The following is a 12,563-nucleotide window of genomic DNA, read 5'->3' as shown; positions in this document are numbered from 1 at the left end:
CAGGAGGTGCTGTTTGCCGGGAGGGCCGGCTGGTTGCCCGTGGGATGCTGGTTCATTGTCTCCCGTTGGGGTCTGGGCTCTGAGCCCCCAGCGTACATGTGAGAGCTCACACTGCCCCAACACTTATCAGCACCACTGCTATTTACAGACACGTCTGGCCTTCTCCACGGGGCTCCCACTGGGTCCAGCCCAAGGCCTGTACAGAGCTGAAGATCAGTGTCAGAACACGGCCGCTGCTTGAGTAATTATTGTGATTGCAAACAGCAGCTGCCTGTCAGGTAGTGCTGGGGGCGCGGTGAGGGGCGGCCAGCAACCCGACCTCCTGCCCCGCCCCGCCCAGCCCAGCGAAGGTGAGCGCCCTGCCTCCCACCCCCAGACCGGGGCTCAGAGCCGGGCTTGGAGACAAGATGGCTAGTGATTCACAAGTGGGCCGGGGCTTCCCAGGCAGGCTGCCCACCCCCTGGAATCCTTGACTCAGGCCCTGAGCTGGGACCGGTGGAAAGGCCCATGTGGACTGTCCCCCTGAGTCAGCTGGGAGGTGGCCTTGCGATCAGATGACTCACCTGGGCACTGATTCCTTCCTCCAGGGTGTTGGCTGGTGGGAAGCCTGGGGGCCTCGGAGGGCAGACTGTGGGCTCCCTGGTGTCTCCTGCATGGACGCAGCCCTCCTCACGGACCCCACGAAGAGGGTACTTCTCTGCCTTCCCCCTTCCTGGGAGGCCCCCAAACCTGGTGCCAGCCATGCCCAGGCTGGAGGGGGACCCTGAGGTGCAGAGCAGTCCAGATGCCACCCTGCCCCCGCCCCTGGTGTCTTTGGGCAGCAGCAGCGGCCCCTGGGCACAGGTGGGCACCATGGTGGGTCAGGGTAGGCTGGGCCCTGCGGGCAGCTCAGGCTCCTCGGCTGCTCACCTGAGCCAAGTGGCGCTAGATTCTTGGGGAGCATCTCAACCTTGGGCCCCCGCTCCCTGCTCCTCTCTTTCTGTCAAGTGAGGGTCCTGGCACCGCATGGTCCACCTCGCTCCCTGGGTTCCTGTGAACCCCAGGGAGGAAGGTCAGTGAGGCTGGGAGCAGAAACGGGCTCTGAGTCAACGCAGGCTTGAGGTCCCCTCCCTGGCCCCAGACGGTCCTTGGCCAGCTTCTGTGGATGGGCCTAGCTTGAAGCTCATGAGCGGGGAAGGCAGGGATGACAAGGCCCAGGGACCTGCTGGGGGGGAAGGCCTGGGGGGCTCGTGCAGGGGGCTGGGCACAGGCCCACCCTGCAAGGGGCCAGGGGCCAGGCAGGTGTGTCCGAAAGGCTTTCGGGGAACGCTGCCGATGCATCTGTGGGTCTGACCCGAGGCCTGGGCGGCACTGAAAGCTGTCTTCCCAGGACTTACTTTGAAGTCCAGTGTTCAGGACACTGCGCTTCCACTGCAGGGGGCACAGGTTCGATCCCTGGTCTGGGGATTAAGACCCGGCCTGCCGTCCCTGGTGTGCAGACAGCGAGGGGAGGGCGGCTGCGCACCACTTGCAGGTTGGGTCCTGTACTGGGGGCTTGGCCCGGGGTGAAGGGCTCTGAGACCCCGAGAGCTGCCTTTTTCTCATATGCGCAAAGGGACCAGTCAGGGTGGTGGTGCCCTCGGCAGGTCCAAGTCGAGCTGAACGTCAGAACTTGCCAGCCGCTGCCCCTGCCCGATGTCTCTCTCCTCCACCCCTCATCTTCCGTCACCTCTCACTGTTGGTAGCTGCATATGGGCCTCTGTTTCTCTCTCTCTTACTGTATATCTGAGGGAAACAGAGGTGAGAAACAGCCCCTGGATCCATTCTGAGGGCACATGGGGGATGGTAGGGGCTGAAAGGAAGGCAGTAGGTGGTGGTGGGGGCAGTAGGGTGGATGGAAAGGTGGGCAGGGTGAGAGGCAGGCCTGCCTGCCTGGGGAGACGGCGGGTGGGGCTCCTGGGCAGGGCCTTCGAGGAAAATGCCACCTCAAGCCCTGCGTAGAGGCAGTGGTGGTCAGGATTGCCTCTCCCCAGGCAAGGGAAGGGCAGCACCCCCTGGGTTTTTTTCCAGGTGGGAAAGCTGCTGCAGGAGCAGGGGGGAGAGGCTCTGCCAGGTGGCAGCAAAGCTCCAGCTTGACAAGCTCATGTGACTGCAGGCAGGCCCCTGACCTCCCTGAGTCTCAGTTTTCACATCCTGGAAATGGGCGAATCACAGGCTTCTCTTGCAGGCTGAGAGAAGGGCTGTTTGGCAGGGATCAAATATCAATACTGATTAAGCACCCACCACTTCTCCTTCTTGGAGAAGGAAATGGTAACCCACTCCAGTACTCTTGCCTGGAAAATCCCATGAATAGAGGAGCCTGTTAGGCTACAGTCCATGGGGTCGCAAAGAATCGGACACGACTGATCGACTTCACTTCACTTCATTACATCCTGTTCTAGGCACTGGAGTAGGTGGGGGGCAAGGTGGGGGGGAGCCTTGAACAAGACGCTGATCCTCCACTATATGAGCACTTAGGATTGCTAGCAGGATGAACTGAACAGAAACTGGACCCGGGCGTGGCAGGTGCTGTGAGGAAGCTGCTGGGCGGCTGTCTCAGAGGGTGGGACAGGGAGGCCTCTCTGAGGAGGTCCTGTTGACCACAGGAAGGGAGGGCAGGGACCGCGGGGGCGTCAGGGAATGCCCCAGCCCGGGAGCAGCAGGGGCCGATGCCTTGAGGCAGGAGCAGGCCCGGAGCGTGTGAGGAACCGGAAGTAGACCTGCGTGGCCAGAGCGGGAGTGAGATCAGAAAGGAAGGAGATCACATCCTTTGTTGATTGGGTTTTGAGAGTTTGTTTTTACTTATCTTAAAAGTTTGTCTTTATTTGTCAGTGGCAGGTCTTAGCTGCAGCAGCCAGGGTCTTTAACTGCAGTTTGCAGCATCTAGTTCCCTGACCAGGGATCGAACCGCGGCCACCTGCATTGGGAGTCTTAGCCACTGGACCCACCAGGGAAGTCCCTTGAGGGGTTTAAGCTTATCAGAGCGAGTGCCCAGTGGTTAACATTTTAAAAGGCCCCCTTGGCGGCTGCATAGGGACAAGACCGTAGGGGTGAGCGGCGGGGGGGGGGGTTGTGAGGCGGGGGGTACCGCGCAGGAGGTTGCTGGGGTCGGGGGTGAGTTCCTCGCTGGCGGCTGCTGTAACTCGGAGGGCAGTGGGGCGGCGTTGAAATGGACCGTGAGGAGTACCGGAGAGGCTCCACCACCAGGGGGCGCCGCCGGTCCTCGGCGGTCAGCCGGGCCCTCGCCGCGCGGAATCTCTCAGCCGCATCCCGCCGCCGCCTCCGGCTGGACAGGGTCAGCCTCGGGGTGTGCAGTCGGAGGAGGGCCTGCCGGCCACCGTGGGCGACCGCGCCTCAGCAGGGCCTGTGCGCACTCAGGCCCCGCCAATGCGTCCTGGCCTCGACGGCCCCGCAATCCGATGGTGCCCCCTCCCGCGAAGGTGCGCTCCTGGGCCAGATGCCCAACGGTGGGTATTTCCATGTCCCCCTCACCCCCCACCCCCGGATCCCCGGGTCGCGGAGGGCTGGGGCTGCCTCTACTGAAGGCAGTTCGATTTAACCTGTCCGGAGACCAAGCAGAAACGACTGCCTCCCTGTCCTCGTGAAATCCACAGTGGGCACGTGGGGTCAGGGCAACCCTGCAGTAAAAATCAGAGCAAGATGTTGCTATAACACAGGTTTGGAAAGCAGAGGAAGGAGCTAGTGATTCCATCAGGGAGGAACCTAGAAGGCCTCAAAGAGGAGGAGGCACCGTCTGTGACTTGGGCTTGCAGGAGCAGGAGGGATTTGACAGGTGAAGTAAAGGGAAAGGGCATGCCTGCCAGGGGGACCCACCGGGGATGGGGGGAGTGTCCAGTCGGCACCGGGGCCCCACTGTCTGCCTCTCTGATCCAGACGGAACCACCCTGGTCTCCCCTCTCCCAGGTCTCCCTTGGTGAGTCTGCCCGTATGTGAACTCAGTCCTTGGCTCCCTGCCGATTGTCTCTCTGTACACGGGCAATATCGTGCCTTGGCTGGGCCCTGATCACAGCCACACTTCCCAAGCCCCTCACAGCTGCTGCCCCCAGATCGTCCCTGCTCCTTCTCACAGCCCTGCCCATCCTATACAGCTCGACTCTGGCACCTCCTCTTCTAGGGCCCTCACAGCTCCCTGGCTATGGAACTAATGGGATCCACGTGTTTCCCTGCTCCCCCCTCCCCTGGACAGACACATCGTGAAGGCAGGCTTCCGGGAGCTTTGTCCCCAGGTCTGGGTGCCCAGCACCGTGGCTGGCAAAGAGCAGGCTCAGCACAAGGTACCAGGCTGGGCAAGAGAGGGAGGGCAGCGGCACGAGGGCCTCGAGGACAGAGCCGCAGCTGTAGGGCCGGGTTACACAGGGCCGCGGCACCAACCTCAGCGGCTTGCTGTGCATCCTCAGGGCGGTGGGAGCCATCGAGGGCCATAGAGTGGGGAGCGGCTCTGTCGTGGCATCTAGGATGAGGCGTGCGGTGGAGGAGGCAGGGGCAGTTAGGGGCTGTTACACTTGTAGGGAGAGGTGCGGGGCTGAGCTGGGACAGAGGCGGGCGGGGCGGCTGGGAGACCCTCCGGCAATGCTTCTCACCTGGGGCTATTCCATCTGCCCAGGGACATTCGACATTTTTCATTTGTCACAGCGTGGGACGGGGTGCTGCCAGCATCTCATGGTGGAGACCTCCCTAGTATCAGTGTATGCTCATCTTTAATGAAGATTATTGGGAAGAGTGAATGGGCTAATACATATTCATTGTTTCGAAGAGTGGCTGATATGTATTAAGCACTAGGTAACATGGGTTACTGTTGCTTTTTCCTTTTTAGCCACACTGTGCGGCTTGCAGAATCTTATTTCCCAGATCAGGTCAGAGATTGAACCTGGGCCCCAGCAGTGAAAGCGCTGAGTCCTAACCGCTGGACTTTCAGTGAATTCCTGAGCTACTGTTATTTTAAAACATAAACGCTTAAAAAATACTAAAAAAAAAAAAAAATTAAACAGTTAAAAAAACAACTAAACAGTTAATGTTAATAATAAACAATTCCTCTGTTGAAAGCCCTACACTGCCTCTCCATCGCCCAAGTGAGAGCCAAGTCCTCCCACGGCCGCTTGCCGTCTGGGCCCTCTGTCTCCAGCCTCGCCGGCCGCCCTCCTGCTGTCTCCCGCGCTCCGGCAGGCCGGCTCTGCTGTTTCCTGCCCTCTGGCCTGGCGGCCCCTGCTGTCTCCCGTGCAGTTTACTGCGCAGGCGCAGCCCGCTCCTGCCTCAAGGCCTTCGCACTTGCTGTTCCCGCTGCAATGCCGGCTTTGCTCCTAGGAATTTGCACGACTCACTTCTTTACCTACTTGACGTCTTTCCTTTGCTGTCACCTTGTTAATCACCCCGTATAAAGAAAAACCATCTCTCTCTTCCACGCCACTCCCTCTCTGCGCCCCTCCTCTGCTTCACTTTTCTTCAGAGCACTTCCGTCATCTGACACATCATGTGTTTAGTTTGTTTATGCGCTTGTGGCCTCTCAACTGGAGCGTGAGCTTCCCGAGGGCAGGCACTGGGGGCGGTTTTGTTTGCTGCTCTGTCCCCAGGGTCTAGAGCCTTACTAGTACCTTCCAAGCACCCTTACACAGTGCTTAAATGAATGAACGGAGTGAACGCAAAGCCCCTCCAGGACTGAGAGGTAGGACGGGAATGGAGAGAAGGTAGGACTGTGAAGGGGAAGGGGGCGCCCGAACGCATTTCTGGAAGGGCCAAGGTCCTGGCACCGCCTGGAGCGTGGAGCCGGCGCATCCGCCCTCCCCAGACCTCCCGCCCCAACCTGCTGGCTGGGACCCTCCTGTTGGCAGTGCCCTGCCCTACCCGCCAGGCCCCGAACATGCCACCCCCAGTCTGGGCGAGTGACCAGGCCTGAACAAAGTGTCCTTTCCCCTTTGATAAGCTGCCTCCTTCCAGGGGCACTCAGGCCAGGATACGTCCTGCTGCTCAGGAAGTGCCTGAAGGCCTGGGTGGGCCCCTGGAGTGGGCACTGGCTGCTGCAGCAGCCACCCTGCCCAGAGGCCCAGCAGAGGAGCGAGGGCAGTAGCCGGGGGAACCCCTGCCCACAGCCAGCCCCAGCACGCACCTGCGCCTTCTTCCTTCAGCGGAAGCCTCTTGAGAGCCTTTTGGGTACACAGCTGTGAGCAGGGGCCCTGGTGGGCACCGGCGAGGGAGGGCAGAGGCTGGTGACAGGCTTTGTCACACGTGGGGTGCTGGCCTGCCTGGGCCACTTTGCCCTGGGGACTGTGGGGCAGGCGGGGTGCTGGGGGGCATTTTACTTCTTGGCTCAGGGAGGAGCTGGAGATGATGTGTTTATCTGGCTTCCCTGGCCCCCCATGCCCCCTCCCCCCGTCTCTGCAGGTCTTTCCGTGGTTGACTGTGCCACCAGGAAGCTGTCCATGGCTTCTGATGATTGTCACCCTCTTCTTGAGAGCCCTGAACCCCGAGACCCCAGGATCTGACTCCCAGCCCACAGGCTTCGTTCTCGCTCAGCCCCTCCCCGTGAAGCCCTGTCCTCCCCGTGGTGCTGCCTTGACTTCCCCGTCAGCCCTGCAGAACCCAGGTCCTCAGGGAGGGGTGGAGCACAGTTTCTTCCAGGGAGGAGACTAACCCTCCCCCCTCCAGCCGCATGCACGCATCCTCGCGGGCACACACACTCGCACTCAAACACCCCCGGGCCCGTGCACCACCACCCACACACACCTCTCCAGGTTGCTCACCCATCCTGGGGCTCAGGGCCCAAGGGCTCCTTGGCCTTCACTGTCACAGACGGGCCGGATGGAGCTGAGGCAGGTGCAGAGGCCCAGGCCCTACACTCTCAGAGCCCCAGTCTTTGAATCTGTAGGATGGATGCTGCCTCAAAGTCTCCTAGTGTCCCCCGGGCCTGTAACCTGTGAGATCCCAGGTAGCACAGGGAGAGGGACCTGTTCTGAGATGTCACCTGAGCTCAATCTAAAACATGGCCCCTTTGGCTCTCTTCCCAGGGAGAGGGGAACTGTGTCCTTCTCCCCTTGGTTCTGAAGGGCCATGACTGCCTCCATCATCAGGTACCGTGGGAGTGATGCTCTGTGACTGCTGAGGCTGAGTTAGAGAAGACCACCCAGGTTCCACCTCTTCCCTCTGGGATAAAGCAGCCCCCCTGTAAGAAGTCAGAAGCCACGTGGACGGGGTCCCATCTGCAGCTCAGGGGCGCTCCCCCTGCTGGCCGTGCCGGGAACAGCTGTCGTGCACCACCAGCCCACGAGCCTTGTGATGACTCCAGCCCCAGCTGGCATCTGATGGCAATCACACGGCAGACCCCCAGCAAGACCCACCTTCAGGAAGCCAGGTACTTCCCGAATCCCTGACTCACAGAACTTTGAGCAAAATGAAATGGCCGTTGTTTCACACGACCAGGTTTTGGAGAATTTGTTAGGTAGCAGTAGTCATTAGAACACTGTGCCCAAATATTTCTCGTCTTCCCTTAGTCCTCTCCCCAGCTTGTCTCTCAGGCTGAACCTGCTTGGACTGGACTCAGAGCCCTCAGAGATGGCGGCCTGGGGTCTGAGAATGCAGGGGGAGCTGGGTCAGGCTACCCACCCTCCCTCCTGTACCTGATGGCAGTGATCTGCCAAGATCTGATTGTGAGCCTCCGGGCGGCACCTCCACCGGGTCCCTCCTGTTTGGCCAGGACAAGGGCTTCCCTCGTGGCTCAGATGGTAAAGAATCTGCCTGCAATGCGGGAGACATGGGTTTGATCCCTGGGTTGGGAAGATCCCCCAAAGGAGGGCATGGCAACCCACTCCAGTATTCTTGCCTGGAGAATCCCCATGGACTGAGGGGGATTCAGAGCCCCCATGGAATCTGCGGGCTACAGTCCATGGGGTCGCAAAGAGTCGGACACAACTGAGCGACTGAGCACATTCACATACACAGAGTGTTCTTGATGCCTATCTCTGTGCCCAGCTGGCTCTCAACCAGGCTCAGCCCTCAGCCTGTGGCACCCCTGTCTCCAAGGCTTGGCCTCCTGTCCCTGTCTGTTAACTGAACAAGGCAGGAGCCTTGGATGGTCCGTCAGCAGGGCTCAGAGCTACAGGAAACGGGCCTGGCATGTAGTTGGGGTTTGAGGCCAGCGGGGGTGAGAAGGGCACATCAGAGACTGACCCGGCTCCCCGAGCTCCCCAGCAGGGCTGGGCTCCACAGTGGGAGCTGGTCGACATCACCGCCATGCCTGCCTCTGTCCCTTCCCTGCCTCCCCTCTCCCGTCCTCTATTGGGGTTCACTCTGGTCACCTCTATGTATGTGTGTGCCCTTGAATCTTTGTGTCCTGGGGAACCCAAACCAAGACTGAGATGTCCAGGTGAGGCCTCACTGAACTTACAGAGTTAACATGATGGGGAGCCAATAAGAGAGCATATGAAATAAAATCAGCAATGACAGCCTGCCTCTGTTAAGCGCCCTCTCTGTGCCAGGGACTGGTTGCAGGGCCTTATGTCTGTTACCTCACTGAACGCTCACCACCCTCCTCTGTTGTTTGGTGCTTCATCATTTCCCTTGGCAGGTAAGCAATCAGATTTAGGGATGTCATTTGTTCCAGGTAAAGAGCTAGGAAACGGCAGGTTGGCCTGGAGAGCTGGGGCTCTGATTAGCAGTGGTCCCTGTGGGCAGCCCTGCAGAGGGCAGAGGTCCTGGGCAAGAAGTGGGGCATTTAAACTTAACCTTGAAGGACGAACAGATGTTGGGAATATGGGGAATCCTGGAAGAGGCCTCGAGCCTCAGTTTCCTTGCTGTCAAGTGGACATAAGGACCATAGCTTTCTTAGGGCCATTTGAAGGTGACATGAGCTGACAGAGACAGAGAGGGACCGCAGTACGTGTTCAGTGAGTGCTCATTCTTTCTGCTGCTGTACGGGACCAGTGTTTGCTGCAGGTATGGGCCTGGCTGCAGGTCTGAACAGGTTCCGGAGGCAAGCTTCCAGCTCCCACTCCAGCACTCGGGCCCAGAGGGGAGGAAGCTGGAGGAGCCAGAGGAAGTGGATTAGTCCGGAACCCCTGAATTTGGATTCTCACTCAGGCAGCCTAGCATATTCCTCCTTTAAAGGACCCTACCTTCTCTGGTTCCCAATTCTCGAATCTCCCATTCCTTACAACCTGGAAGTCGTCTCTGCTGTCTAACCTCTTTCCCTCCTGCTGTGCATTTTGTCTGTTGGGACAAGGGGGAACTAATGAATCATGGTGGTTGGCGCTGAAATCTGCTGGAATTAGGGTAGGTGCAGCCTGTGTGTGGCCCGCAGACGGTGGTGCCCAGAGGCAACCTGGCCCTGGTGCGGAGGCCCGCCTGGCCCAGGATGGAGGGAGCCAGGCCGGGCCCCTGGAAGGTGGAGTCGGAGGAAAGAACTAGGTGGCAGCCGGAGGTGGAGGCTGGAGGCACAGGCCTTAGTGGAGTCCCTGTCCCAACTGCAAGGGTTCCCCCCCTCCCCCGCCCCCGGCTACCACTGAGGAGGGGTTTGGGGCAAGGTCTGCAAGGGCAGAGAAGCCGCCCTCTGCCTGGAATCTCCGAGAACAGAGTCTTTCCAGGCTCCCTCTCTGGGGCCCTCTGCAGCCTGAAGATGGAACCGTGGGCTCCGGGGCCAGGCCAGCCTGAGTGCAAGCCCAAATTCTGTCACTTGCTAGCTGTGTGACTTTCGGTGGATCTCTTCACCTCCCTGAACTTTCTTCATCTGAAAAACGGAGACACTTTAGTGGCTGTGCAACCTTTACCAAACTCTTCAGTAACAGAATTTCCCTTCCCTGTCCATCAGCTATTTGTCTCCTTAGCTACGGTGAGCCGCAGCCTCCTCACCTATAAAAGGAGGATGGCAGGCTAAGAAGGAAATGGCAACCCACTCCAGTCTTCTTGCTTGGAGAATCCCATGGACAGAGAAGCCTGAAGGTCTACAGTTCATGGGGTCGCGGAGTCGGAATCCACCGACGGGCTAACACGCACACACAAGCTTAAGTGCGCTAGTGCACCCAGAGCGCCACCTAGGGGTGGACACGAGGGGTCAGCAGTGGGTGGTGGTTTTTGTTTCTCTTTCTGCCCGGCGCCCCCTGCCCCTGCCGCCCCTGCTCCTCCTGCTCCAAGAGCCTGGCCTTGGGGGGCCTTCCTCTCTGCGCCCCCAGCCAACCCTGGACAAGGGCTGAGGGCCGGCTGAGGTGCTGGGGACACTCCTGGGAGTGGCTACGTTTACAAAGAGGGTGTAGAACAACAACAGGGCCAGGCTGAGAGGGAGCTGCTGGGCTTGGTTCTGCCAGCCCCAGCCCTTTGTCTGCTGGGGGTCAGGGGCTGGGCGGGAGCCGGGCGCCTGGTGACCAGGCTTCTCAGGCCCTCAGGGGACTCTCACTCTCCCGCCCTGTGCAGGGCCCTGCACGCAGCACAGATTTCATCAGTGCTTGTTGGGTCCCGGACTCAACCCTCCTCACCGGAAAGCTGCTCCGAAGGCCCGAGGCTGGGCTTATTCACTGCCAACCAGGAGACTGGCTGCCAACGCAGGAGACGCAGGTTTGACCCCTGGGTCGGGAGATTCCCCTAGAGGAGGGCGTGGCGACCCACTCCAGTATTCTTGCCTGGAGAATCCCATGCACAGAGGAGCCTGGGGGGCTACAGTCCATGGGGTCGAAAAGAGTTGGACACGATTGAGTGTGTGCGGGCACAGACCAGGAGACCCTCTTCCAGGGAGAAGCCTGCCCAGCGTCAATGGTCCAAACCCGGGGGGTTTCTGCAGCGTCGGGCCCTCAGCCTCAGGACTGCCTTTGGAGGTTCTGTATCTGGGTGGGAGTTGGGGCTGCCCTTCCTTGAGTCTCGGGCAGGCCCAGGAGCTGGATGGGGGCTGGGAGGAAGAGGCTGATGGCTGGGCCTGGAATCCCTCCTCTCCCCTGCCCCAGCCCCCGGCCGCTCTCCATCTGGCCAGCAGCTCCCCCGCTGCCCCAGGACAAGGGCCCCAGTGTCTGCTCCCTTCCTGGGCAAACAGCAAGCCTTTCTCTCCCTCTCCCCCTAGAGCGGAGTGCCTCGACCATGACCTCTCCCCGCCCCCTCCAGAGGGCATGGCACGCCCCTTGCTGCGCGACCTCTTCTGAATGCTCCAGAGACAAAGGCTGGCAAGCCGGGTGCAGGAGGGGGTCCTGTCTGCCAGGTTCAGCCCTCAGCCGGCCCCCAGGCCTCCGTCCTGCCAAGGTGGGTGTGGGGCGCAGCTGGAGGCAGGGCCCAACCCAGGTGGACTTGACATCACCCCACTGTCTCCTGCCAGACAAAGGCTGCTCCTGCCTGGGGCTGGTCCCAGGAGGGTTTTCACACTGCTTTCTCTACAGGCTCACCGCGTTGACATGAGCTCACTCCTCCAGACCTGCTTACCTTGCTGGCAGGTGGAGCGTAAGGGCCTGGACAGTTTCCCCTCACATGGCAGGGCCCCCTCCCCGAGCCTGGAAAGACGCAGAACTGCCAGAGGCCTCCCTCTTCTCCCGGGCTCCTGCCAAGGTCCTGACCCGGGCACCGAAATAGGGTAACCTCAGAGGGTAACGGGGAGCTGTAATCAGACAGCCTCCCCTGGAGCCTCCGCCACCCTCCAGTTCTGACTCAGAATGATAGGGAGCGAGTGCAGCCCAGCCCTGCACCCCTTACTTCCTCCTTCTGGCCAGTGGCTACTCAACAGCTGATTATTCTACTGGGGAGAGGACATGGAAGTCTGCTTTGTGGATAAAATCTTCTGTCTTATAAACGTCTCTCCTCCTAAAAATTCATGTTGATATGGTGTGTGTGCGTGCTCAGTCGCTTCAGACGTGTCTGACTCTGTGTGCGACCTGTGGACTGTGGCCCGCCAGGCTCCTCTGTCCATGGGATTCTCCACGCAAGAATACTGGACTGGGTTGCTGTGCCCTCCTCCAGGGGATCTTCCTGACCCAGGGATCAAACCCACATCTATTACATCTCCTGCATTGGCAGGAGTGTTCTTCACCACTAATGCCTCCTGGGAAGCCTTAATGTATGGCAGAAACCACCGATTAAAAATAAATACATTTTAAAAAAAAAGTCCCTTCTTTGGTCATCCTATTAAACAAAATTCCCCTATTAGGTTGTCATTTCTTTAGATTTATTGGTATTTATTGAGAACCCTGAGGACTATGCCAACAAGAACAATTATAGAGATATTTGCTGCTTGAGCTAAATGTTTTACAAAGTAGTTACTTATGTCATCAACAGATACTCTCCATTCATCGCCCCGCTCTGGATCCACTGTCCGCTGTTCCGTGCTTGCTCTGTGTGCTGAGTGGCTGGCCTCTGTGGCCTGAGTTACCCAGGATCCCTTGTCCTCTGAGCCAGCGGGAGGCACTGGAAAGAGACCAGAGCACTGGAAGGGGGAGAAGGTCAATGATTGATCCATTGGCCGCTTTCCAGGCCTGGACTCTCTCCGGTCACTAGCTCCCGGGAGCTGCACCACCTCTGGCTGAGCCCTGAACCCTGCCTACACCTCTCTCTGCAAGTCCGTCCACTCACTT

At 59.5% G+C, this 12,563-nt stretch overlaps 1 long non-coding RNA gene across 2 annotated transcripts; it reads left to right on the top strand.

Moving 5' to 3' along the window:
• The first annotated feature begins 5,278 nt into the window (after window positions 1-5,278).
• On the top strand, window positions 5,279-12,059 carry LOC138984980 (uncharacterized). 2 transcript variants are annotated; one of them, XR_011462214.1, is made up of 5 exons: window positions 5,279-5,698; window positions 7,101-7,381; window positions 10,432-10,572; window positions 11,069-11,244; window positions 11,379-12,059. It is a non-coding gene; the product is annotated as an uncharacterized lncRNA (long non-coding RNA). The 2 variants fall into 2 exon arrangements; XR_011462216.1 differs by lacking the exons at window positions 5,279-5,698; window positions 7,101-7,381 and adding an exon at window positions 10,116-10,226.
• The last annotated feature ends 504 nt before the right edge of the window (window positions 12,060-12,563 follow it).

Source organism: Bos mutus, chromosome 23, assembly GCF_027580195.1.
Source record: "Bos mutus isolate GX-2022 chromosome 23, NWIPB_WYAK_1.1, whole genome shotgun sequence".
Classification (NCBI taxonomy): Eukaryota; Metazoa; Chordata; class Mammalia; order Artiodactyla; family Bovidae; genus Bos; species Bos mutus.
This window is presented reverse-complemented; position numbering and strand designations above follow the sequence as displayed.